We start from the raw sequence: 25,715 nt of genomic DNA, 5'->3' as shown, positions 1-25,715 counted from the left end.
TTGCGGTAGAGAGAGAGGCTTCCCTGTTTGGGCCTTACTGTGTTTGACTGTATTCATGTACTGTCAAACACTGAGGTTGATCTGTGATTCTCTTTGTACAGGCTTCTCTCCCCGCACAGCTCAACAGGCCAGACACAAAGAGAAAGAGAGAGAACCCTTGATGAGGTGCAGAAGAGGGAAACCAGCACATTCGGGTATAACCAAGCTTTTTCAAAGCATTCTCAGCGAACTGGATCATTTATGCTCCAGCTAAAGGCATGGAAATCAGCCACACTGCACATTGGGAAAGTGATATGCCATGTTTTGTCATCGTATTTTGTGTCTGTTAGTACTCTAAGGTCTAGTGTGACTCTCAACAACATTGACTGTGAAACTGCGGCAAAGAGCCTGAATAGGAATCTAAATAGCAGAATATCTCTACTGCTAATGAGATCAAGAGCTAAGGGAAAGGCATATTTACAGGGGAAAAAGAGGAAGAGAGCGGATTAAGAGTGGATTTATATGTAGCCTGCCACTAAGACAAGCATGCCCTGCTGTGGAGTTCCCTGTGGATGGCAGGGCAGGGGGTGAGGGATTAGTCTAACATGAGGCTGTTTAGAATGGAAGTGACTGACAGGCAAAGACAGGCAAAGACAAAAAGCTGTAGTGAGAACACATGCAAAATGTCAACTATTGTTGTGGTGGCAACAGTGGTGTTGATGGATGGTGATGATGGCGATGGTGGTGATAGTGATGATGATGAGGGTGAGGGGGGATGATAATAGTCTCAGTGGTTGGCTTTATGCTGCTGGAGGCCAACACTACTGAAAGTGTACCATGTGTTCTATTTAACCTGTGTTTGTGTGTCACAGGAAATTATTTATTATGAGAGGCTCCATATTCGGAAAACAATTGTCTTTGATGTTCAACAGAATAACACTCAAGGCAGTTCAGATGGTTCTTTTAACTCTCACTAATAAGAGATTATGAAGTTAAGACTTTGCCCTTCCGGGAAATTGCAGCAATGAAACCTAGCAGCAGCCTCATGCATATTCATGAGATGTTGATGGTAAACACGTCATCACAATCAAAACAATATCCACGTCCATCGTTATTGGTTTCTAAATTACATCGCACCAGGAACTGAGACCATAACAGCTTGGCACCAGATGGAATCCTCAAAGCACAAGGAAAACGATGGTGTGTTTTTATTGGGGAAACTATATGCATTGGTCTGTGTTGCTCAGAAAAATATATTTTAGATTAAAACTGTGGCAAATCTATGCAGCACATCCCTCCATTATTCTAATATGGAGTGTCCAAATGTTTTGTCTGGTAATAATGGCAAGTATTTATTCTAAGCATGGCAAGTACTTATTCTACTTGAATACCGGCATGGAATTGAGTGGGGTTAATTGGATAAAGAATAGGAAAACAACATCTCAAAAATCAAGAAAATATAATCTGATAATAATAGTGTGTATTGCAAGGTTTTGACTTCCATCAACATTAGTCTAAATTACAATTTGAAAGGTCTCTGTTATTATAACTGTTAATCGTTACAGAAAATGCTGGGCTTAGGGTACCAAGACTAACACGTACATAAATGGTTAACTTGCAGTGCAAACCAACATTCTTCCTACATTCTTAGAAAAAAAGGCTGTCCCCATAGGAAAACCCTTTGAAGAACCCTTGTTGGTTCCAGGTAGAACCCTTTTGCTTCCATGTAGAACCGTTTATCCAATGGGGACAGCCGAAGAACCCTTTTGGAACCCTTTTTTCTAAGTGTGAAAGGGAAAGGGAAAGGGAAAGGGGGGTACCTAGTCAGTTGTCCAACTGAATGTATTCAACTGAAATGTGTCTTCCGCATTTAACCCAACCCCTCTGAATCAGAGAGGTGCGGGGTCTGCCTTAATCAACATCCAGGTCTTGGGCGCCCGGGGAACAGCGGGTTAACTGCCTTGCTCAGGGTCCTGAACAAGCAGGTGTTTAAATCTAAAGTTGAACAGTCAAACTTTCCTAATTGGAGCAATTAGTATGCTGATATCAAATCAAAGTTTATTGGTCGCGTACACAGATTTGCAGATGTTATCATAGGTGCTGTGAAATGCTTGTATTGCTAACTCTCTCAAGGGAAAGGATTTTGGCTGCCTTTGAAAAAGCGCCGGAGATGTAAAACTTGTCTTGCTGGAGGCCTGCCATTGGGCTTCTTCGACATTGCAGCTGACAGTGCAGTCGACTACCGACTGACTGATCTACAAAGAACCTTGCATCATAAATAACTACTCATTATTATTTGTAGATCAGTCAGTCAGTCACAATTTAGCCATGATACATTACGGTTTTGATCCTCTCGAATGCGGCCCTAGTCTCATGTCCTGGCAACTGCTTGTCGCGTGACAATGGTCACATTCCCCTGCTAAGATGTTGCATGCATCAACCAATTGATTCAGTTGTAGGACTGACTAGGTATCCCCTGTTCCCTTTCCCAATGGTTGTGTGCCACGTCATCCAGGGGTGTCATCACACCCAAAATTGGAAGGGGCGTAAAGTATGTGATGATGGCTGGGGGGTGGCTGAGGGGGGCTATAAAACAGCTTTTTCCTGCAGTCTAGTCATTATGCTTAATTCTATGTAAAATGATGTCAATTTTTTCTGCATATCTAAGCTTACCTCTTGAGTTGTCTGTCTTTTTTAAAAGAAACTAAATATGCTTCTCTGCATCGCTGCTAAAATCTGGGTAAAAGATTGAAAGGAATGTGAGTCTTATTCAGAACATTTAGTAATTGCTTACTTTTCTAAAGTCTACCAACCTTGCCAGCAAGCATGCCAGTTAAGATAGTTAGACAAGCCAGCCACTCAAACTTGATTGATACCTTGAAATGGCTTCTTGTTGATCAAATTCATTTATTCCGGTCTTCTTAAGGCTGTTGCTCCCCCATAGACACCAATGTGATAGCTGCTGGGTCTGGTCTACTTAGCTCATTGAATACCATTGAAACAGATAAAAATGAGGAAGCCAGAGGTCTCACTTCCTATTCCGTCTCTGCTCTACACTCTCCTCTACTGATGGAATCCATTCACCTCGGAAGGGACCACCTCTGGTCCAGTCAGTGTGCCGATTCCAAAAAATACAGCTAACAGGTATTTTTATTAATAATTATGATAGAACATGGGCTTAAAAATGTAGTTTTTATTTAACCGCTTTTAATTTAAATGTTTTTAAAAATGATCTGAGGGGGCACGTGGCCCTATGCCCCCTATGGGCATGACACCTCTGACATCATCGACTGTGTCATCGACTGATAGATTGCTGTAACATATGATGTGGTTAGCTGATACTTAAAATACCTATCCAGGCGTTTTAAGATCTGGCATGCGTCAGCAACGCCTGGGCAGAGGAACGCGCCCCTTGGGAGGCCTGCCTAAAGAATAGACAAGAGAAGAGGGTACGGAGGTCTGGACATTGTTCCAACCATATCCTTATTATCAAATCAAGGTAATGATAGGCTTGACTGATAAACCTTTTTGGCAGTGCAAATATTAACAGTTTTAGGGAAAATTATGATAGTATGCGATACACTGTGTATTGTCTATTCATATGGAAAATAGGCAATAGAAAGTACAGTTTCTCATTGAAAGTACAGTTACTGATTTTGACCACGGCCAGTACTGCTGTCTGGAAATAGTAAAGTGGATAAATAAATAAAATGACTGAAAATCCATTATTTCAGTGAGAGGAGGTTTTACAGCGGAATATCAGTGACATCATCATTCCAACATATTGTAAAATCTCTCTTACCATGCCTCAAACAGCTCCTTAAATCGTATCAATCAGACCATTTAGGCTTTTTTCTGCAGACTTCAAACACTTATCGGGCTGACCACCCTCCCAATTACTGCTCAGCCGTGGTGCAGGGCGCTATACACCTCACAGAACACATCGTAGAGTCAGAAATGTATTCAGAAATACACACTCCACTCAAAGCATACAGATTTAGGATCTTAATTTGAGCCAGGTTGCTACAGCAGGAAAATAATCCTGCAGCAACAGGACATTTCAATTATTGTTGAGGTTGATACATTTTTTGTAAGGGGAATCAAGTCTGAATTTCAAAGTAGAAATTTCAAATTTCAGAAGCCTTTTTAAACCTAAAATATACAATACGTTTTAGATTTTCTCCATTGCTGGAAAGTTATACTGCAACAGGGTAATCAAATTAAGATTCCACACCTGTACGGTGATGGGTTCTTTACTGACATGTCTTACTTGAACGCTCCACTTGACTCTTCCACTTGACTGTTCTACTTGACTGTTCCACTTGACTGTTCCATTACAAAAAAGTATCATCAACTGACTGTATTTAATCTAATCACATGACATTGGTGGTTGTTAGTGAAGGGTAGTGGCTCATCCAGGTTAAATGTATGCAAAATGTATTCAACACATACATTTTCTACTTATAGTCAGAGCTATTCAATCAAGCAATGGACTTGACTGATATTACATCAAAATAGGAAACAGATTGATTCTGCATAGTTATAATGTATAGTGAGTATGCAGATGAAAAAGCACAATTCTGATTAAACAAAATCTCTGCTCCACAACTACTTCTCATTATATAAAATGCAATTTTGAATGAACCGAAACCACCTGAAACAGTCTGTTTGGCTGGATAATGAAACAAATCGCCATGGTGACACAGAGACACTGAGGATGGAGGGGGAGGATGTGCCCTGTTTCCCCCAGTGTGTGTGTGTGTGTGTGTGCGTGTGTGCGCGTGCGTGTGTGCGTGCGTGCGTGTGTGTGTGTAGAGTCTTTATTATCCCCGGAGGGGGCAATTCATTTTCCAGCACCTAGTAAAAACACATTGAACACATGACAATAAATATACTCCAAAACAATAAATACAGCAATATGTACATAACTACCAGTACTACTACAGCTTATTGAGAAAGCTGATAGCAGCTGGCATGAAGAAGGGTTTAGACCTATTAGTTTTTAACTGGGGAGCCTGTATCTGTGTTCTGAGGAAAGCAACATAAATTCATCAAACAAGGGATGCTGGGTGTCTCTCAGAATGGATGGCTGATTTCCCTTTCCACAGATAACATCCACATTGGCCTCAAAACTCAGCTTGCTGTCAAGGAAAGTGCCAACCAACAGGTTGAATCAATGTTGTTTCAACATAATTTATCAACGTATTGTGATGTGGAATCAATGTGGAAAATACATTGGAATCAAAAAGTCATCAACCAATACTGTTTTCATCTCATTTCAACCAGCGTTGTAAGCATTGAAATTAGGGTAAAGCTTCAACTTAAATACATTGTCATAACCTGACTATCAAGTCATTACATCAATCTAATTTCAACATAATCATCTGAACTATGTATATGTTGAAATGGTGTTGAAAAATTCCACATAGAATGGTAAGAAACATTTTTCTTCCTATATTCAATATATATTGGGTGGTTAAAATTACGTAGAATTTTAGATTTGATTAGACTTATTTTATTTGACCTTGTTTCAATGTTGATAGTAAAAGGGTATGTTTGAACCAAAGTCATAGTTTCAACGTCATGCGATCATCCTAAATAAAGAGGTATATTGAAATAAAATGAGAAGCCACAGTCCATCAACTGCTGCCTGAACAGTGACTCCTATTAGTACATGCGGAGTAACACACTTCAGTAAGAGCAAGTCTACCATCCAGATGCCTACCTCTATGTACCCTGCTTATCTTTGAAAACAACCTCTGTTCATTTCAGCTGAGCTATTATGTCAACACATTTAGAGTTTGATCAGCTTCCATGCTCAATTGCTTGGACTACCTAAATAAAATGTAATAGCTGAAAGTCACTCCTCAAACTTTTCTTACACAAGCTGTATGTGAAAGTACATTTGGGATTGAGGTTGGGTTTCTGTAGGCTGATTTGCCCAAGAAAGGACACCATCATTTCAACATGTAGCTAGGTATACTCTCATTCATCTATGGTTGATTTGACCTTTGGAAGTTAAGAAGTAGTTACCATTAGCCCTATAAATAGGAGGCCAAATTCATGATATTAATATTGGGAAGATATTTGTATTGATCATTGGTCTCCACTGGCTCACCATCTGTCAGAGTCTGCTTTGGTGGCAGTGACCTCCTCTGGAAATCAATAGCCATATCCTTGGTTTTCTTGACATTAAGTTTTAAGTAGGACCAGGCACACCATTCAACAAACTCATCCACCGTGTGTGCGTGTGCGTGTTTCAGTGTGTGTGATTCATTGTGTGTGTACAGTCTCCACAGTTACTAAGCGAGATTACCAAGGGAAAGGAACGCTTATGCCTTCCAATGCATGTTTCTTAAATTACGCTTCTTGGGTCATTTCCAGGGGGAAAAGCGGGCCTGCGGCATTTCTAATTCTCCTATAATACCTCCAGAAATAGAGAATCTCTTCCAAGGCAGGATCCCAGCTCGCCTTTGTTTGACATTCTGTAAGAAGAATTACTAGAAAACTTTGAAAAGCTTCCACTCTGGGCCATATTCAATCAAACTCAATCAAACTCACTTGCGTTAACATCAAAATGTATTTTGTTTTGTTTCTAGATGCCCGAGCCCCACAAGTTTGATTGAATCCCAGCCTGTAAGCAGGCTCAATTAAACCCAACCGGTATTACGGTACTGACACAGTAGCTCAGCTACTACCACAGAGTGGTTTTGGGTATCGTAAAACCCTAGCAGGTTTATATTTCAAATAATTATATTTTTTTGCTCATTAAGATGAGTTTTGAAATGAAATTCAAATAAAAGAACAGTGTCATGAATATTGGCTTAAATCTAAAAGCTGTGGATCGATTATTTAATGAAGAATTTTACTCCATTTATATTCCCTTGTACCCTTGATTATTCCAGGCATTTATGTTACCTAAAATGTACAGACAATAACAGATTTATTATAACCTACTGTAAAATATTCATATATTAAAGCAAGTTATTCAATTATAAAATGTCATGCTAAAGTTTATATTGATGCTGGCATTGAAATGAACTGAATTTGTCAATGACTTTCCAATGTCATTGAGCTATTCTCACAGTCATGGGACAATTCTCTTTAGCTCCATGCTTTTAGAATGGAGAGCCCAACCTGCTAACATAACATGGGTTATACAAGGGATGTGAGGTCCCTTACACATCCTTTAACAAGACAGTGACTATACCCAGAGGGAATTGTTTAACTCTGCTGGAAGGCTGCATGGAAAGACAGTCTCACAGGTGTCATGTCAATCATAGCAGGGGTCATGGTCTGACATTCATTTGACATGTGTTTGCATTTTCTCAATTTCCCTCCATTTTGGAAAGGAGCTCTACTCTGTGTCCTGGAGTCAAACTAACACCCTTGGTGCACATAGATAGGTTACACCAGAGACTCATTCTGTGGTTCCTCCTGTGAACTACACTTTATAGTATGAAAGGAAAGTCTGAATTGATTTTTGTCCAATTGCTATGCACTGTTGAAGCACACAATAATAATAGTATCAATAAATAAATATATAAAATACATTGATAAATATTATTTCAGTAATGATAACACAAACACTCAATTTAATTTGGGAAATCCATGTAGCTATAGAGGTATTATTTCAGGGTAACTATAAAGGGAATTATTTATGTAATCACAATGCACCAGGTATCTAATAATAGTCTGTAGCATAGTTGACTAATTTCTAAGTAAACCCAAACATATGAGATCAAAGGTGGTAGCGAAGTACATACAACTGTATGTAATAGCTTGTTACAGTATCATTACAAAGGTTATTCAACTGCAATTACTCAGCTTAACATAGTTGAACTTGGATCAAGAACAAACAACAAGCATTTTATTTTGCCCATTGGTCAGAGAGCTAGTTGAAGTGCTGGAATGTTTCTTATTGTATATCTCATATGAAATTCATATTCATATTGAAAGGTTGAAGGTCAGTGGCTTCCATCAGCATCCACTCTCTGAATAAATGTGTATCCTTCTCAGGAGAAAACTCTCAATAGTAGGAGTCAGGGTTAATTACTTTTCAATTCCCATACAGTTGTCTCCTCTATAGAGGCCAACATATGATATACAGTGCCTTCAGAATGTATTCATACGCCTTGACTTATTCCACATTTTATGTTACAGCCTGAATTTAAAATGGATGAAATATTTGTTTCCCCTCACCTATTTACCCACAATAACCCATAAGGACAAAGCAAAACATTTGTTGAAAATGAAATACAGAAATATATCATTTACATAATTATTCACACCCCTGAGTCAATACAGGTTAAAATCATTGTTGGCAGTGATTACAGCTATGACTCTTTCTGGGTAAGTCTCTAGGAACTTTGCACACCTAGATTGTACAATATTTGCACATTATTCTTCAAAAAAATTATTCAAGCTCTGTCAAGTTGTTTGTCGGCCATTTTCAAGTCTTGCCATAGATTTTCAAGCCGATTTAAGTCAAAACTGTAAGTAGGCCACTCAGGAACATTCAATGTTGTCTTGGTAAGCAACTCCAGTGTATATTTGGTCTTGTGTTTTAGGTTATTGTCATGCTGAAAGGGGAATTTGTCTACCAGTGTATGTTGGAAAGCCGACTGAACCAGGTTTTTCTCTAGGATTTTGCCTGTGCTTAACTTTAGTCTGCTTTTTTTAATCCTAAAAAACTCCATAGTCCTTGCCGATGACAAGCATACCCATAACATGACGCAGCCACTACCATGCTTGAAATATTAAGAGTGGTACTCAGTGATTTGTTGTGTTGGATTTGCCCAAACATAAAGCTTTGTATCCAGGAAATAAAGGTAATTTTCTTTGCCAAACTGTTTGCAGTTTTACTTTAGTGCCTTCTTGCAAACAGGATGGATGTTTTCGAATGTTTTTATCCTGTACAGGATTTCGTCTTTTCATTCTGTCAATTAGGTTAGTATTGTGGAGTTACTGCAATGTTGTTGATGCATCCTCTGTTTTCCCTTATCACAGCATTAAACTCTGTAACTGTTTCAATGTCACCGTTTCCTCATGGTGAAATCCCTGAGATGTATCCTTCCTCTCAGGCAACTGAGTTAAGAAGGACGCCTGTATCTTTGTAGTGACTGGGTGCATTGATAGACCATCCAAAGTGTAATTAATCACTTCACCATGCTTAAAGAAATATTCACCGTCTGCTTTTAAAATGTTGACCCATCTACCAATAGGTGGCCTTCTTTGCGAGGCATTGTAAAACCTCCCCGGTCTTTGTGGTTGAATCTGTGCTTGAAATTCACTGCTTGACTTAAGAGACCTTACAGATAATTGCATGTGTGGGGTACAGAGATGAAGTCATTCAAAAATAATGTTAAGCACTTTTATTGTACACAGAGTGAGTCCATGCAACTTATTATGTGACTTGTTAAGCAACATTTTACTCCTGAACGTATTTATGCTTGCCATAGCAAAGGGGTTGAATACTTATTACCTCAAGACATTTCAGCAGTTTCATTTTTCATTAAATTGTTAAAAAAAAATCTAAAAACATAATTCCACTTAGACGTTATGGGGTTTTGAGTGTAGCCCTGTGACACAAAATCTCGATCTTATCAATATTAAATTCAGGCTGTAACACAAAAGTCAAGGGGTGTGAATACTTTCTGAAGTCATTGTATAATGCACTCTGCTCTGATTCCCTGTAAGCGTAGAAGGTTGTAATAATGTATTGCACAGTTTAATTCTTATAAGGCAGGAGAAAAGAAGACACAACACTGGTAACCCAGCCAAAGTAAGGAACACACTATACTGTATGTCTGAAAGTGATACACTAGAGACAATTGAAAACAATTATTTTCAGACAGAACACCATTGGGAATATAAAGTAATATCAAGACCATTTTCAAAAGAAGATGGTTTTGAAACTCTCAACATGCTCTTGCTCTAATCTTCTTGACATATATCATCATGGCTGAAAAATGGTTTTTATTGGAGGTCATGTATGACATTTATATAGAGCAATTATGTTATCATGTACTGTATCAGGAAAAACATGCCATGGATTCAAATTCTTGCTGTGCATAGACATAGACATCATGACTTTCTTTCGCTTTCTCTGACAATGTCCCTCTAGTAATTACCTGCCATGAAACAAAATACAGTATTTCAGGCCCAATAAGTGCCGTCTGCATGTATTCCTATCTAGAAAGGTTAGCACCTCGGTTAGATGGAAAAAGAAAGAATGCTATAGATGTTCTGCTTTTTCTGACGGTGTCCTTTTAGTTTTTTCTTGCTCACTTAATGTCAGTTTTGACGTTTTACCATCAAAATGCTGCTGCTCTCAGATGTTTTATTCAAATCCTTCCATCTAAGAGATCTCTGAAAAAAATGAAGAAACCTTCATTCAAACCCAGGCGGATAAAACACACGGGGCTAATCAGGATGGCCTACTTTTCCTGTCTTCATTTTTCAGCCCTCCTGACAGACTTTTTAATTACATTTTTTTCTAATCCTCTGAATTTACATGAGGAGTGAGGACTAGATCCAACTGTCACTGTGATTTTTTAAATTTAGGGGGATTTTGGAAACAATGTGCATATTTTAAGGAACACACAATGAGATTTACGTATACAACCTGTAAGAAGTTGGATGATTTCATGATCAAGCTGGGAAATGTACAGTACCAGTCAAAAGTTTAGACACACTTACTCATTCAGGGGGTTTTCTTTATTTTTACTATTTTCTATTTTGTAGAATAATAGTGAAGACATCATAACTATGAAATAACACATACGGAATCATGTAGTAACCAAAAAAGTGCTAAACAAATCAAAATATATGTTATATTTGAAATTCTTCAAAGTAGCCACCCTTTGCCTTGATGACAGCTTTGCACACTCTTGGGATTCTCTCAACCAACTTCATGAGGTGGTCACCTGGAATGCATTTCAATTAACAGCTGTGCCTTGTTATAGGTTCATTTGTGGAATTTATTTCCTTCTTAATGAGTTTGATCCAATCAGTTGTGTTGTGACAAGGTAGGGGTGGTATACAGAAGATAGCCCTATCTGGTAAAAGACCAAGTCTATATTATGGCAATAACAGCTCAAATAAGCAAAGAGAAACGACAGTCCATCATTGCTTTAAGACATGAAGGTCAGTCAATACGGAACATTTCAAGAACTTTGAACGTTTCTTCAAGTGCAGTTGCAAAAACCATCAAGCACTATGATGAAACTGGCTCTCATGAGGACCGCCACAGGAAAGGAAGACCCAGAGTTACCTCTGCTGCAGAGGATAAGTTCATTAGAGTTACCAGCCTCAGAAATTGCAGCCCAAATAAATGCTTCACACAGAGTTCAAGTAACAGACACATCTCAACATCAACTGTTCAGAGGAGACTGCCTGAATCAGGCCTTCATGGTCAAATTGATGCAAAGAAACCACTACTAAAGGACACCAAAAAGAAGAAGAGACTTGCTTGTGCCAAGAAACACGAGCAATGGACATTAGACCTGTGGAACTCTGTCGTTTGCTCTGATGAGTCCAAATTTGAGATTTTTGGTGTCTTTGTGAGATGCAGAGTAGGTGAATGGATGATCTCCGTATGTGTGGTTCCCACCGTGAAGCAGGAGGTGTGATGGTGTGGGGGTGCTTTGCTGGTGACACTGTCTGTGATTTATTTTGAATTCAAGGCACACTTAACCAGCATGGCTACGACAGCATTCTGCAGCGATACACCTGGTTTGCGCATAGTGTGTATTCAAACTTTTGACTGGTACTGTATATTAATGAGTTTTTCAGTGAGAAGTTGAGGACATACTTTGTCATGCTTTTCAATGATTTGGGTGGTGGGCAAACCAAACCTTTGCATTATCTGGTGGTGTCTCTCCCATAAACTTTTTTCAATTGAAATTCTTCAATTCTGTGGAGTCTGAATTTTGGTTGAACTCTACCAATCATGTGCATATACAGAAAGGTAATAAGAAATCATTGAGCTATTGCAACTGTAACCAAACTACAATAATGTGACTTAATTCCTTTTTGACAGTCATGTTCCTTGGAAATATAATTCCCTCTACACTCTGTGCCAGCACAATGTTATGTGACATGCACATCATGACACAACACATTTGTCAGTCTACACTCTCCACCTCGTTTCCTCCATCCATCAGCCAGTGTTTGGGTAAACATTCAGAGTGGCCAGGCACATGGAAATACAGCTGTCAATAGACACAATTTAATTTCTCTGAGCACAACAGAGGTTTACACAATGGTAACACCGTTCAAAACAGAACGTTCGCCAAGCCGGTAGAGATAAACTGTTACCACTGGGAAATTGGACAGTAAAACGAAGGGAGGATGTCATAACAAGATATCCAATTGATTGACATTAGTGTCAGGGCGTATGTGACGGCTGTTGGGCACACAGTTGCAGAAATGCCACAAAGTGCACACTACTTTCAATGGTGCCAGGACATATCCAGTACACAGCAGCAGAATTTGTATAATGGCTGCTAGCTCTGAGAGACTGGTCCTCTGACTCTGACCGTTCCTTATGTCAACACTTTTAATGGAGTTATGATGATTCATTTGTAATTCTATCAAATCCATGTTGACTGAAGGATCAATTATTCCGAATCACAAAATATTGGAATAAAGCCCCACTGTGCAACCCGAGTTATCATGTCATCATATGTGTATACACTATGCCAATAGAAAGAGACAGGCCATCAACAACATCAACATCATTGTCAACGGTCTTGCTTGTGACAACAGGACAATGTGAGTTTAGAAACATGACGAACTACCGAGCTGCTGTCTTGGGGAATACGACATAACAGAAAGGTGGCATGAGGAACAAACTAGCTGATAATCCTTAGCACATTAAATCCAAAGTAATACGAAAAAGTCTGGGAGAAAAAGTCAGTGGGGAGTCGACTAGTGAGAGAAAATATAGTAATAAGAAATGCTGTAAGGCCTCATTCTATAATGTACTGTACAGTCAGACAAGAAAACACAACACCTAATCGGATAATTGAGAATTGAGTCCTGAAATAGAGAGAATAAATTCCCTGCTTGTTTATGTCACAGAAAAATGATAACAGTGTAATTTCGATTTAAGGACATAATAACATTTCAGGAGGGTCTGGTCCAGGCTTAACCTTCAATCAGATATGGGGAATATATCTATCCTAAGTAAATGCTGGCATGCAGTGCATTCCAGAATGAACAGCATATTACCAACCACAAGAGATAACCAAGGCAACATATTTGGTAGAGTGGTCACTCTCAGATAGGGTCTAGTAATGGATATATTTGTTGATTTAAAACATTATTGGACGATATCAGATATGTTTCCATTCCCAGCAACATTCATAAAGTTGTCTATCAGGGCCTTGTTAATGTCATCCCAATGTCAGGAGTAATGTTTATTCTCCTAGAGCACGTCCATTCTTTAAAACAGTTTTAAAGGGCAGCTGAACTAAAAAAAACTAGGTTTGAAAACAGCCTATTTTGCATCAATATTAGTCAGAAACATTGATTCTACTGTAAAAATGTACCACAAAGTGTAAATAGTACCTTCAGACTAGAGATTTGAGAGATTCAGGGAAGCTGTTACATTCCTAGTTCCATTGGATAATGGAAGGTTGGGTTTTGATTTAGATCATGCCCACTTGCCCACTAACACGGGATGATAACGCCAAGGGTAAATTGTCATGCACGGAGAAACACCATAGCTGATTGCGCTCTATGCAATCGTAGGGCAAAGCCTACAGACAGAGACACACACCTGCCCACTACAAACTTGTTTACATTAGTACAATAGACAACACGTCGCCAATATTATGTAGAAAGAACACTTGGCCCCTAAGCCCTTTATGTTGATGTGTTTGATAGGGATCACTCACAAAATTACAATTGAGACAATGCACACTTGCATCCCAACACAATTCAAAACCCATTTGTGAGCATCTTGTGTCCTGCTGTTTTGTAACATGATTAAACACTGCCAGACAGATGCACACTCCCCTAATAGATAGTGAGAAAGATAGAAAAACAAAATGGCGCTGAAGAACTTTGCCACTCACCAGTGACTTGATAAGCTGATTTAGCTAACGTGGCCAGCCTGTATGTGCCTGCTAGCTACTAGCTAGCTTCATTGACAAACGCAGTCAGGCCCAAAATGATTGTCACTCTTGATAAATATGAGCAAAAAAGTATAAAATATATAATACTAATACTAATACTAATACTAATACTAATAATACTGAGCTATAGTGTATGCTCAAAAAAATGATAGGTGTTAAAATGAATGGAAGCCCTGTTTTCAATACCTTTCAATACCTCAACTTGCGAGAATAACGGCATTGAGCCTTTTTCTAAAATGTTTTATGACTTTGGACAACACATTGGGAGGGATCTTAGACCATTCCTCCATTCAGAATCTTTCCAGATCCTTAATATCCTTCGTCTCTGCTTATGGACTGCCCTCTTCAATTCAAACCGCAGGTTTTCAATGGGGTTCAAGTCCGGAGACTGATGGACATTGCAAAATGTTGATTTTGTGGTCAATTAACCATTTCTTTGTGGATTTTGACGTGTGCATGGAGTTATTGTCTAGCTAAATAAAGGTTACATTTAAAAATACATATAATAATTGTCTGGCAGAAGGTCCACTTGCAGCCAAGTTTCAGCCTCCTGGCAGAGGCAACCAGGTTTTTGGCTAAAATATCCTGGTACTGGGTAAAGTTAGATTCACCACCATATTTTACAGTAGGTATGGGGTTCTTTTCTATTTATGCATATTTCTTTCGACAACAAACCCGCCACTGGTGTGTGTGGCCAAAGAGCTCTATTTTCATGTCATCTGACAATAGCACCAGTTCGAATCCAAGCGTTTACGTTTGTTGGATGACATGAAAATAGAGCTCTTTGGCCATGCACACCAGCTTGCAGTGAGTGTGTGTGTGCGTCACACACACAAACCCACACACACACACATGACACACCAGTCTACATACTAATGTATGCGGTCTACGTATGTCATGTGAGGCATGCTCTATTGCAAACTCCCCTCATAACATTTCCCAGCCAACAATGAGGACACTTCTTGCCTGGCAGAGGAGTTATGTCTCCTGTTTTGCCTGAAGGGCCCCTTAGGTGGGAGGAGGCTTTGAAATATGCTCTTTTCCAGCTGACTCTAACACCACTTAAAGTCTCCTATGTAGTAATAAGTAACATACTTAACCATTTCATCTAAAAACCAGTGCGCACCATGAGGCTTTCTAAGTTGGTGTTAAAGTTGCAGACATGATATGTAATATTGAAAGGGACAAACTGCTACATCTAAAAAGTTAAACTATGTAGGCCTAGATACGAGAGAAGCTCAGACACATAGACACATGCACGCATGCACGCACACACACACACACACAGACCCCGGCATGCCACTTCCTCATCTCCTGCTGCTCTGTCCTTAAACCCCTTCACCCTCCATGCAGAGAGTAGACACACCACTATTTTACTCTTTGTCATGGTAATAACACTAAGCCTCACTGTCCCCCATTTTGCTTGTCAACTCGCGTTTATTTTGCTTTCCTTTTTTCTTTTCTTTTTCCAGTATGTTCTATCTGGTTTTTGCGGGTATGTATACGTGCCCCCCCCCCCTCCTCCTCCTCCTCCTCCTCTCACAATCGTGGAACCAATTATATTATCCCTCCAACCATTTCAAATTCTGACAAAAAGGACCACAAAACTCTATTCTCTACCCCAGCAAGTTTCTCACCTTTTCTAACCTTCTCTCAAGAGCAGCTAAAAAATAGAATTCCTTTCTCTCTCCCCCTCACTCTTTCTCTCCCGGCTGTCTTTCATTCTTCTATGTGAAGGCTTTTCTTGACAGTGCGCAGAACAGACTTTGTGAAACCTACATACCGCTGTGTGACACATTATCGGGTGTACTCTGCTACTGCAGTGTGATGGCTGCCTAGAGATCCCAGTTGTATTGTGTTAGCCCCAGGCCATCCATTGTTTCCCACTGCAGCATTGCTTCAGGCTAATCCCTGGGCCTCTCTCTTGGGCTGAGAGACAGGCTAGCATCAGCAACTCTTATTTCAGTCATTCATTTCACATTCAATGACTTTCAATAACATTAACTTATACCACTGCTACACAATTACATGTATTATAATTACCATTACTATATCTGATACCTCTATTACTACCACCACTAATACCGAATGATGATTCCAACCACATATGTTTTTACTAATACATGTTTCTGTAAGTGATTTTTGTGCATCAAACTGTATTATAGGGGTTTGGATGTGTGTGTGGAAGTCTCACTGCAGCAGGTGTGACTAGGCTAGCAATCTCTCTGCTCCTCTGCTTCCATACCTTTTCAAATAGCACAGTGAACGATCATTACATATTGCACATGTATGAAATTGTTCTTTCATCTCCTTCAAGCCAGCTGCTTTTTTCAGCAAGGTGAGATTTTTATTTTTCAAGTCAACACTTACTGTACAATTAATTTGCTTTGATACAAATTCGATGCCATAGAGATTGTCCATATTCAATTCCATTAATTTCATAGGAAAAGTGTGTCTCAGTTGGTAGAGCATGATGCTTGTAATGCAAGGGTTGTGGGTTCGATTCCCATGGGGGACCAGTATGAAGATGTATGCAGTCACTACTGTAGGTAGCTCTGGATAAGAGTGTCTGCTAAATAACTAACATGTAAATGTATCCATTGAAGTGGTAGCTTCTGAGAAAGAGCTGAGGGGAAGAAATAGAAAGATATCCTTGGTGGGTAATGTTATGGGTCTGATTGAAATTCCAGCGGTTCATTCAAAGCTGTCCTCGGTTTCTCCTGAAAAGCAGCTCTATGTAATTACTGTAACCACACTTTAAAAAGCAATAGGGCTGTCAAATATACCCCAAGAATATTGGTTGAAGAGAGCAACTCTGTCTGATGCCCTGAAGTGAACATCCTGACAGGCATCCCCCCCCCCTCCCCGAGCAAGGTGCCCTCTGAGACATGTGATGATACTTATTAAATCACCTTCCTAATACAAGTTGTAGTTAAGAGCTCAAAAGAATGATACAGTGCAGCTGCACCCACACTCCTTTTGGTGTCATCTGAATCGGGAATAAATAAAAACATTCAGACTGCAATTATGCTGTCAGCATCAGCAATACCCACCATATTCAATTGATGGGTTTCTCCAAGGTAGGCTACACAAAACAAGGATAGACAAGGACTGTGTGCTAGGCATGACATGAAAAGAGCATCATTGCTCAGGGATGTCATCGCTGGCTTTCATATACTTTCAAACTGTTTCATATCAGTCATGTTTATTGGTCAGTTGACTTTGACTGTTTGTGTCAATGTATTATATTCTTAGGTGTGAAGCTTTTGTGTGTTTTGCAATGAGGCTCTCCACATCTCTCATGGCAACCTGGACTCAGAGGTAGACGTAACATAGTAAATGTAAATATGTCATTTAGTATGATATGTTACGTTTCATATGGTTTGGTATGTATTAATTTGTGGATGTCCATCATCCATTTCATATGATATGTTATGAATTACAATTCATATGATAGGTTACAAATTTCCAATCGTACAATATGTTACAAATTTGCAAAACGTATGATATGTTATGAATATCAATTTGTTGTGGCTAATGTTAGCTAGGTGGCTATGTAGCTAACATTAGCTAGGCTAGGGGTTAGGGTTAGGGGTTAGAGTTAGGTATGTGATGTGATGGAACACGCAACCTTTGAGTAACCTTCTGTGTTATGTAACCATATCAAACGCAACATACAGCAAATACTAATTTGAGTGTCACAGATTTACATTTACGATGTCTTTGAGGCCAGGCTGCTCAATTCAAAAAGCTGATTGAGGACCTTTATACTGAAGAATGTTTTCTATGATTGGGTTTTTCTTTTCATGTATTGACATGAATATTGAGGTGTATGTAAAGTACCGTTCAAAGGTTTGGACACACCTACTCATTCAAGGGTTTGTCTTGATTTGACTATTTTCTACATTGTAGAATAATAGTGAAGATATCAAAACTATGAAATAACACATGGACTCATGGAATCATGTATCCAAAAAAGAGTTAAATAAATCAAAATATATTTTAGATTTTAGATTCTTCAAAGTAGCCACCCTTTGCCTTGATGACAGCTTTGCACTCTCTTGGCATTCTCTCAACCAGCTTCATGAGGAATGCTTTTCCAACAGTCTTGAAGGAGTTCCCACATATTCTGAGCACGTGTTGGCTGCGTTTCCTTCACTCTGTGGTCCAACTCATCCCAAACTATCTCAATAGGGTTGAGGTCGGGTGATTGTGGAGGCCAGGTCATCTGATGCAGCACTCCATCACTCTCCTTCTTGGTCAAATAGCCCTTACACAGACTGGAGGTGGGTTTTGGCTCATTGTCCTGTTGAAAAACAAATGATAGTCCCACTAAGCGCAAACCAGATGGGATGGCGTATCGATGCAGAATGCTATGGTAGCCATGCTGGTTAAGTGTGCCTTGAATTCTAAATAAATCACAGACGGTGTCACCAGCAAAGCACACCAACACCATCATACCTCCTCCATACTTCATGGTGGGAACCACACATGCAGAGATCATCCGTTCACCTTTTCTGCGTCTCACAAAGACACGGCTGTTGGAACCACAAATCTCAAATTTGGACTCATCAGACCAAAGGACAGATTTCCACCAGTCTAATGTCCATTGCTCGTGTTTCTTGGCCCAAGCAAGTCTCTTCTTCTTATTGGTGTCCTTTAGTAGTGGTTTCTTTGCAGCAATTTGACCATGAATGCCTGATTTACGCAGTCTCCTCTGAACAGTTGATGTTGAGATGTGTCTGTTACTTGAATTCTGTGAAGCATTATTTGGGCTGCAATTTGAGGTACAGTTAACTCTAAGGAACTTATCCTCTGCAGCATAGTTTTGATATCTTCACTATTATTCTACAATGTAGAAAATAGTAAAATAAAGAAAAACCATTGAATGAGTAGGTGTGTCCAAACTTTTGAACGGTACTGTATGTTGATGTGTATAGTATATTGATGTGTTTTGATGTGTATTGGAGTGTATACAGGGCTCATCTGTAAAAGAGACCTTGGTCTCAGCATGTCACACTGTTAAAATGAAGGTTCAAGAAATACAATAAAATAAATGTTCTTAGTGTTTGGATTCCATTCATCAAAATAGTTATACTGACAAGATATTTATGTGAGGCTTAGATTTACACTTGGTCTGTCTTCAATAATAACCATGTTAAGTTATAATACAATAAGATGGAAAGCTTTCGTCAGAGACAGCTCAGGAAAATATAAATCATTTTGTTGCGCTTGGTGGTCGATCGTGTTGTATGGCGGGGGGCTATAGGCAAGATGAAACACGGCACCTATGCCATATATTAGAGGATGTCTCTTCATATCAAAATACCAACGGCGATAGTCTGCCACAAGCCATAGAGCATTCACAGCTGTGAGCCTTTAAGAGGCTATTTAATAATCCCAAACTACGGCTGCTGAGAGGTGAAACGGCTGTCCATAAACCATAGTGACAAACTTGTACAACGTGAAATGAAAAGGAGCCGGTTGACCGTCGTTAGTCCCGTCTTTTGTTTCAGTGATTTTATTTCCTCTATCTAGCTGCATTACATCCCTTCACTACCACCACTTCTCTTTCTACACCACAATTTATGGCAAAGGGTATGAGGATATTTTATGTTCAGAATGATGATTCCCTTGACTGAGATCTAGGAAGGACATTACAGGTTGATCTATGCCAGAGGAGAGGAGACTGCAAAATCAGCCAAAATGTTTGGCGCACTGCTGGTGTTATCAAAAACGAATAAAGGAACACATTTCAGGCATTCAGAAATTCGCACTGAATCCAATATGTGTAGTAACACTGTAATTACTGTAGTAATAATGTTGTTAGGAACAGAACAGTCCCTAAATTAATTGCTTTTATTTTTATGAAATGGAGCTTTGTTTAATTATTTTCCATTCAGCGCTTTTTAGATCACTAATGATAAACCTATATTCAATACCCATAAAACCCAAATGAACACATGCACTTTTCTCAGTATGAGCAAATTTCCATAGCATATCATGATACTGGCTTGTGCATAATCACAAGAGATGCGTTTGAAGAAGAGTTGCCTTGAAGATGTTGTTTTCCCCTACCAGTCTGTGAACCATCCTCTGGGGGGCAGTAGAGACATCACCACCCCCTTTCATCTCCTCTCCTGGCTGCTGGAAGGGAAGGGAAGGAAGGGAATGGGGTAAGGTCAGACGGGATTTAAGCTTGGCTTACCACCACGTGTGTCTCTACTAGCCCAGTCTTGCTTTAAGGCACAGATTATCCCCCCACACTGGCTACTGTTACAGCAAACCTTTGTGACTTCATGGCACAGCAGCTCCTTGCTAACACGCTGATTGGACGCCTCGCCTATACTATATCTATCCTACGTTGACTTGCATATATATGTAACTGCTGCCTTTCCTCCTTATTGTCCAATAAATACATTAATGGGGAGGGAATTAAAAAAGAGCAACTTACTCATAGCAAGATTTAGCGGCAAAGCAGGTGGGCGGGCGGCAGACATAAGGCCGATTACCTCTTCTAAGGTCCTGCAGGGATAAAAGATAAAAAACAACCAGGATATGTTTTTTGTTTTTAAATGCACATAATTTGAACGCTTAGCAGGCCACCTATACATCAGACCGTTACTGTTTAAATTAAACAATCATGGCATAAACAAGACACTGGTCTGGTCTGCTCTGGTCTGCTCTGGTCTGCTCTGGTCTCCCAGTGGCTGAGCCGGTGAGGTAGCTGGGTAGGAGCATGTAGCCTGATTCTGTTAATGATTTGGCTCTGTGGAAACACAGGCAGGCAGATGTAGGCTAGGCTCAGGCTGAGAGAGAAATGTTCCATTGAATGAAAAATGAAATCCACTCATGTTTCCTGTAGAATGCAGGGGGAGAGAAACCTTAGACAGACGGCACAAAAACTAAAGTCTGTGTGGAAATTAATTACACTTGACTCGTCTCAGTGTGAAAACTGCACCACTTATGAATTCATTACTTCTGTTCGGTCCTTTGAAAAGCAACACAGCAGTATGGAACACTTGAACAAAGAATACAAACAAACCGATTGAAGGAGTCCGTGTAAATCTTTGTATCAACAGACAAACACAACAAGTTACTTTTTTGTTGTTGTAAAACGATACTGTAATCAGTGTTGTCTCGGGAACATGCTCAGGTCAGGCATTGATGTTTTTGTCTTCATTTTCCACTTTCCACTGATGCATTCATAGCACAGGCGGGCAAAATAAGGAAGCTCCAACACAATTACCTATCAACAAATGAAAAACATTACCCACATATTTCTGGTCGGTTGAGTAGACAGACTCTGCTATTGTTCTATAAGTTGGGTTGATGGAGAGAGAGAAGTCTCAGGAAGGCCCTAGGAGGCCTGGACTGTTAGTCCCATGCAGCAGTAGAACTGGCCTGGGTGGAAGTCATACAGCAGTGGCCTCCGTCTGGCATGTTACCCAGAGCACATCCTGTGGGAGCGGGAGCTTTGGAGCGGGCTGCGCGGCCACATCAAACAATGGCTTTTTGTTGTAAACAAAGCCAGGGCAGCTTGCCTGGCTCTCTCTCTCTCCCCCTTCCTCCCTCCTCCCGGTCCGAATCCAGTCTGCCCCTATAATTCCGAACTGTCAGACAAAACGCAACACCGCCCGGTGCTCCCTCCACAAGTCTTTCCATTCTGTTTGTATTTGTACACAAGACCGCAAACTTGGCAGTTAAACAAACAAATACAAATGCCTTGAATACAGTTTCAAAAACAGGATGAAAAGGAAAGTGAACATGTCTGTCCAAAGAGAATATGGTTCAAACTCATCTTCCAGAGCAGGTGTTGGGGCTTTTTTAATATGCATTGTAATACAATGCTCATGTGTCTGTTTATTAATCATCTTTTACCACAGTTGTGACCCCATACACTTCCTTTAGGTGGTATCCCATCCATGCATGACAGAAAATATATATTTTTCTGTAGTAATGGAAAAGTTTAAATAAAAAAAAATGTTTTAAGGAAGACTCTATATGATATTTCTCACTTGCCTGCTGACTCAAACTGAATTATTCCACTGCTTTATGTTCGCTACATACTTCAGTCTGAGACTGTCATCATTGAAGTTGTTTGTGGTGACGTCAAAATAAGGGGTGTTGTACAAAAAAAAAAACGTATCAGCGATTGGATCATCTCTAACCAATTAGAGTATCAAAGCCAATGACAAATTTTCAAACCGCCGCTTTACCCACGTGTGTTCTGGCTCTGGCCAACCCATCAGGTTCTGGACCAATCAGAACGGTTTGAATGTGTTTGCGTTCTAGAAATCCTCGGAGAAGGACTCAAATCCAGACTCATTTCGGAGAAGAAACGTTTGTGGGTGCGGCGTTTGGCCAGAGCAATGAATTTGGGTAGAAAGGCAGATATCTCACATCTTCACATCTCACATTTACTGGAAGGAGATTCTTATTCTCCACACATGACTAGGCAAATTGGACAGTGAGTACAGTCTCAGTGGCAGCAGGCACACTGTGTCCTTGAGTTATTTCTGTGTACAGGAGTTTGGTGGCACCTTAATTGGGGAGGATGGACTTGTGGCAATGGCTGGAGTGGAGTTAGCGGAATGGGATCAAGTACATCAAACCCATGGTTTCCATGTGTTTGATGCCATTCCATGCCATTCCATTTATTATGACCCGTCCTCCCCCTTAGCCATTACTATGAACCGTCCTCCCTTCAGTAGCCTCCACTGTTTCTGTGGTATTATTATGTTGCTCCTTTTTACCAGCGACACTCTGGGAGCAGTTACGTCAACTGTGTTGCAATAAAGGCTGTCTACTCTAAAATGACAGTCTATGGGAGAATCTCAATTGGTTTTGCTCGCCTCCTCTCCTTCGTCTTCTCCTCGCCACTTTGAAAAAAGGTTAAAGGTAATCGAGTAGTGGAGGCGAGGAGAGGAAACGTATGTATGAAATGAGACTCTCCTTATCCACTAATCAGGTAAATTACGTTTACAAGGGTGGAATCCCAAAATGTGTTTAGTGATGAAAACCAATCAAGCTAGTTGTGCAAGACATTTTCTAGATAAAAGGATAAGTAGTGTTTGGTTTTCAACTGTGTGCATGCTTTTCTCCTTCCAGAAAACAACAGCTGATTCAAATGGGCTGTGGCGGATATTAAAACACTTCCGCGGTAGTTATCGAAAGGATACTCTTGTGCATCCTCTGCAGAAGTAGGTAAATGAGGAGGGGAGCATACTCCTTGGTTCGCCTACTAACGAGGAGAGGATGGGACTTCTGCCCAATGGAGAATTTCCCTGGCTTTAGACTTCTACCATAGAGCCTTAGAAGGCTCAGTGTCCACTATGACTAATGCTCTACACTCCACTCACCATGAAACTAGACGTAATAGCTACCCCAAGGTGTTGCAGCAACATTGTCAGTTCATATTGAAAATCCCTCTTGGGATCAGAACAGGCTTTTGAAACAAATTCACAACGCTGCAACAAACTGCCACCCTGCTATTTCAGCTCAGTGCCACCAGCGTTGCCTGCCTCTCATGTAGCTGGGTGGTAGGGAATCAAAGGTGACAATGTGATATGTTTTCACAGTGTGACACTCCAGCTTATCCCATGATTAGCGCCACATTGCCGCTAGGAGTGCTGCTTGGATCTCAGATAGTATATTAGGGAGATCAACACTTTAGGTATGATAATGGGAGACTTAAACACCCAGCTCCTTATGATGCTGTTTCAAGGTAGCAGCTGGTATGTATGCTTAGCCATTATCACCCCTAATGGTTTAGATGGGAAGGTGAAACAGGAGGGCCCATTGCTCTGTCCTTGGGGGCCCCGGAGTCTAAGATTCAGTGTTGTTCCATTATGGCACCTATGTATGTTTCACTCCTACATATTCTGTGATTCTGTAGAGCAACAGGAGACTGCATAATCATTTAGGAAGTTGCTTATTTTTTATGCATTACTGATAATTGTTTAATTATGGCAAGCTGAATCCTATTGTTCTGTCCAGGGCCTGTGGGTCCTAGTGTGCAGAGGGCCAGGGAGTGCTTTTTTAAGAGAGGGAAATGGAATGGTCTGGTTCACTGCCCACACTGATCCCAGGGGCTTCCGCTCGTTTTCTTTCCATCATGACCAGTGTATCAGGGGCATTCCCCTTTCCAGGTACTCTACCCGAAAAACTAAAAGAGGTCATACTCCCAGAAACTCTGGCAATGAAGTAGTGGAGACGGTGTTGAGTCCTACTCTTCTCCCTCTACAATACTGCATACTAGAATATGGGATTCTGAGAGTGTTCCAAATTCTGCTGTCAGTTGATTGGTTTTTGTATTCCTTCCAGGGAAAGGGGATTAACCAAGATGTCATTTATATTCAGATATATTTTGCACGAATGAGCTGTAAATTATAGTTGACTGAATCATGGCCAAGTATTTGAATATTAACCATTGCAAGATACACACTGCAGCGGTTATTTGAGAAGCCACATGCTGTTCTCCTCTCTGTCAGGGGACGAGGCTCTCGATGACTGGATTTGAATCCATTTGTAAGCACATGTTAAAGGCCCAATGCAGCTGTTTTTATATCATTATCAAATAATTTATGGGTAACAATTAAGTACCTTACTGTAATAGATTTCCATTAAAATGGGCAAAAATAGCTTTTTACCAAGAGTGCCGAGGGGAAACTGAAAACTAGCTGCTATTGACAGAGAGGTTTGGAACTCTCTTTGTTATTGTTCTATTAACCAATTTACCATGGAAAGCCAAAACTCGCACCCATGCAAACCTGTTTATTAAAAGATCCTGTGTAGATTGTATTTTAAACTAGCAACTATCAGAAAAAAATACTAATAAAACATGTTCACACTTTTGTGTTAGTTTCATCAGCTGTTGTACAATATGATACAAATAATAGGAAAACTGAATTTTCACTGTGCTGGGCCTTTAGAAGCTTTATATAGGAAACAGGGCTGTGGAGTGTGGAGATTGGGAGACATGCTCGAGGGCAGAGGCTAGGAGCTCTGTGGCTATGTGGGGCACTGCTGTGTGTCTTTGAGGAAGAGTCTGAATCTGATTTGCCTCAGTACACCTCCAGCTGGGGACTAGGCCTATGTTAAATCAATGAGCTACCTTTATATGTGCAAGGCTGAAGTTTATAGTGCCTCTCTAACTGCTTCTACTGGTTCTGCTACTGGTAATGCTGCTACCAACATCCTCCACTTATACCCAGGACAATCATCATGAATGAGGATGGTTATGATTGGATAGTCCTCTGTTCATATAGGTAAGCCCATAGCCAGTAGATCCAGCGACATATTCTATTTCTGGTTAGTGCTCATGGTATTGTCTTGAAATAGTATTTTCTTTCTGAATGAATTAACTCAGCAAGAAATACTTTTCCAGTTCCAAAGACAAACAGGATGCCTATTCCTTTTTCCATTCATCCGCAGTTACTCCAAATAAAGAAAAACCCAATGCTTTCACAGCAAGGCTCAGAATATCTTCAGGTTTGAATCCCAATTTAAAATGCTGCCGGTTGCTGCGGGGTTCATGGAAGCCTGTATGCTGCGGCCTTAGACCCTGGGTAGGGAGCCTCTGACGGAGAA

The 25,715-nt window shown here is 40.2% G+C and overlaps 1 long non-coding RNA gene across 1 annotated transcript; it reads right to left on the bottom strand.

The window, feature by feature from the left end:
• Positions 1-19,067: 19,067 nt before the first annotated feature.
• LOC106569277 (uncharacterized) lies at positions 19,068-21,619 on the bottom strand. The gene is made up of 3 exons (XR_001320469.2): positions 21,401-21,619; positions 20,578-20,648; positions 19,068-20,270 (listed from the first exon to the last, which is right to left on the bottom strand). It is a non-coding gene; the product is annotated as an uncharacterized lncRNA (long non-coding RNA).
• Positions 21,620-25,715: the final 4,096 nt, after the last annotated feature.

This window comes from Salmo salar, chromosome ssa14, assembly GCF_905237065.1.
Source record: "Salmo salar chromosome ssa14, Ssal_v3.1, whole genome shotgun sequence".
NCBI lineage: Eukaryota > Metazoa > Chordata > Actinopteri > Salmoniformes > Salmonidae > Salmo > Salmo salar.
This window is presented reverse-complemented; position numbering and strand designations above follow the sequence as displayed.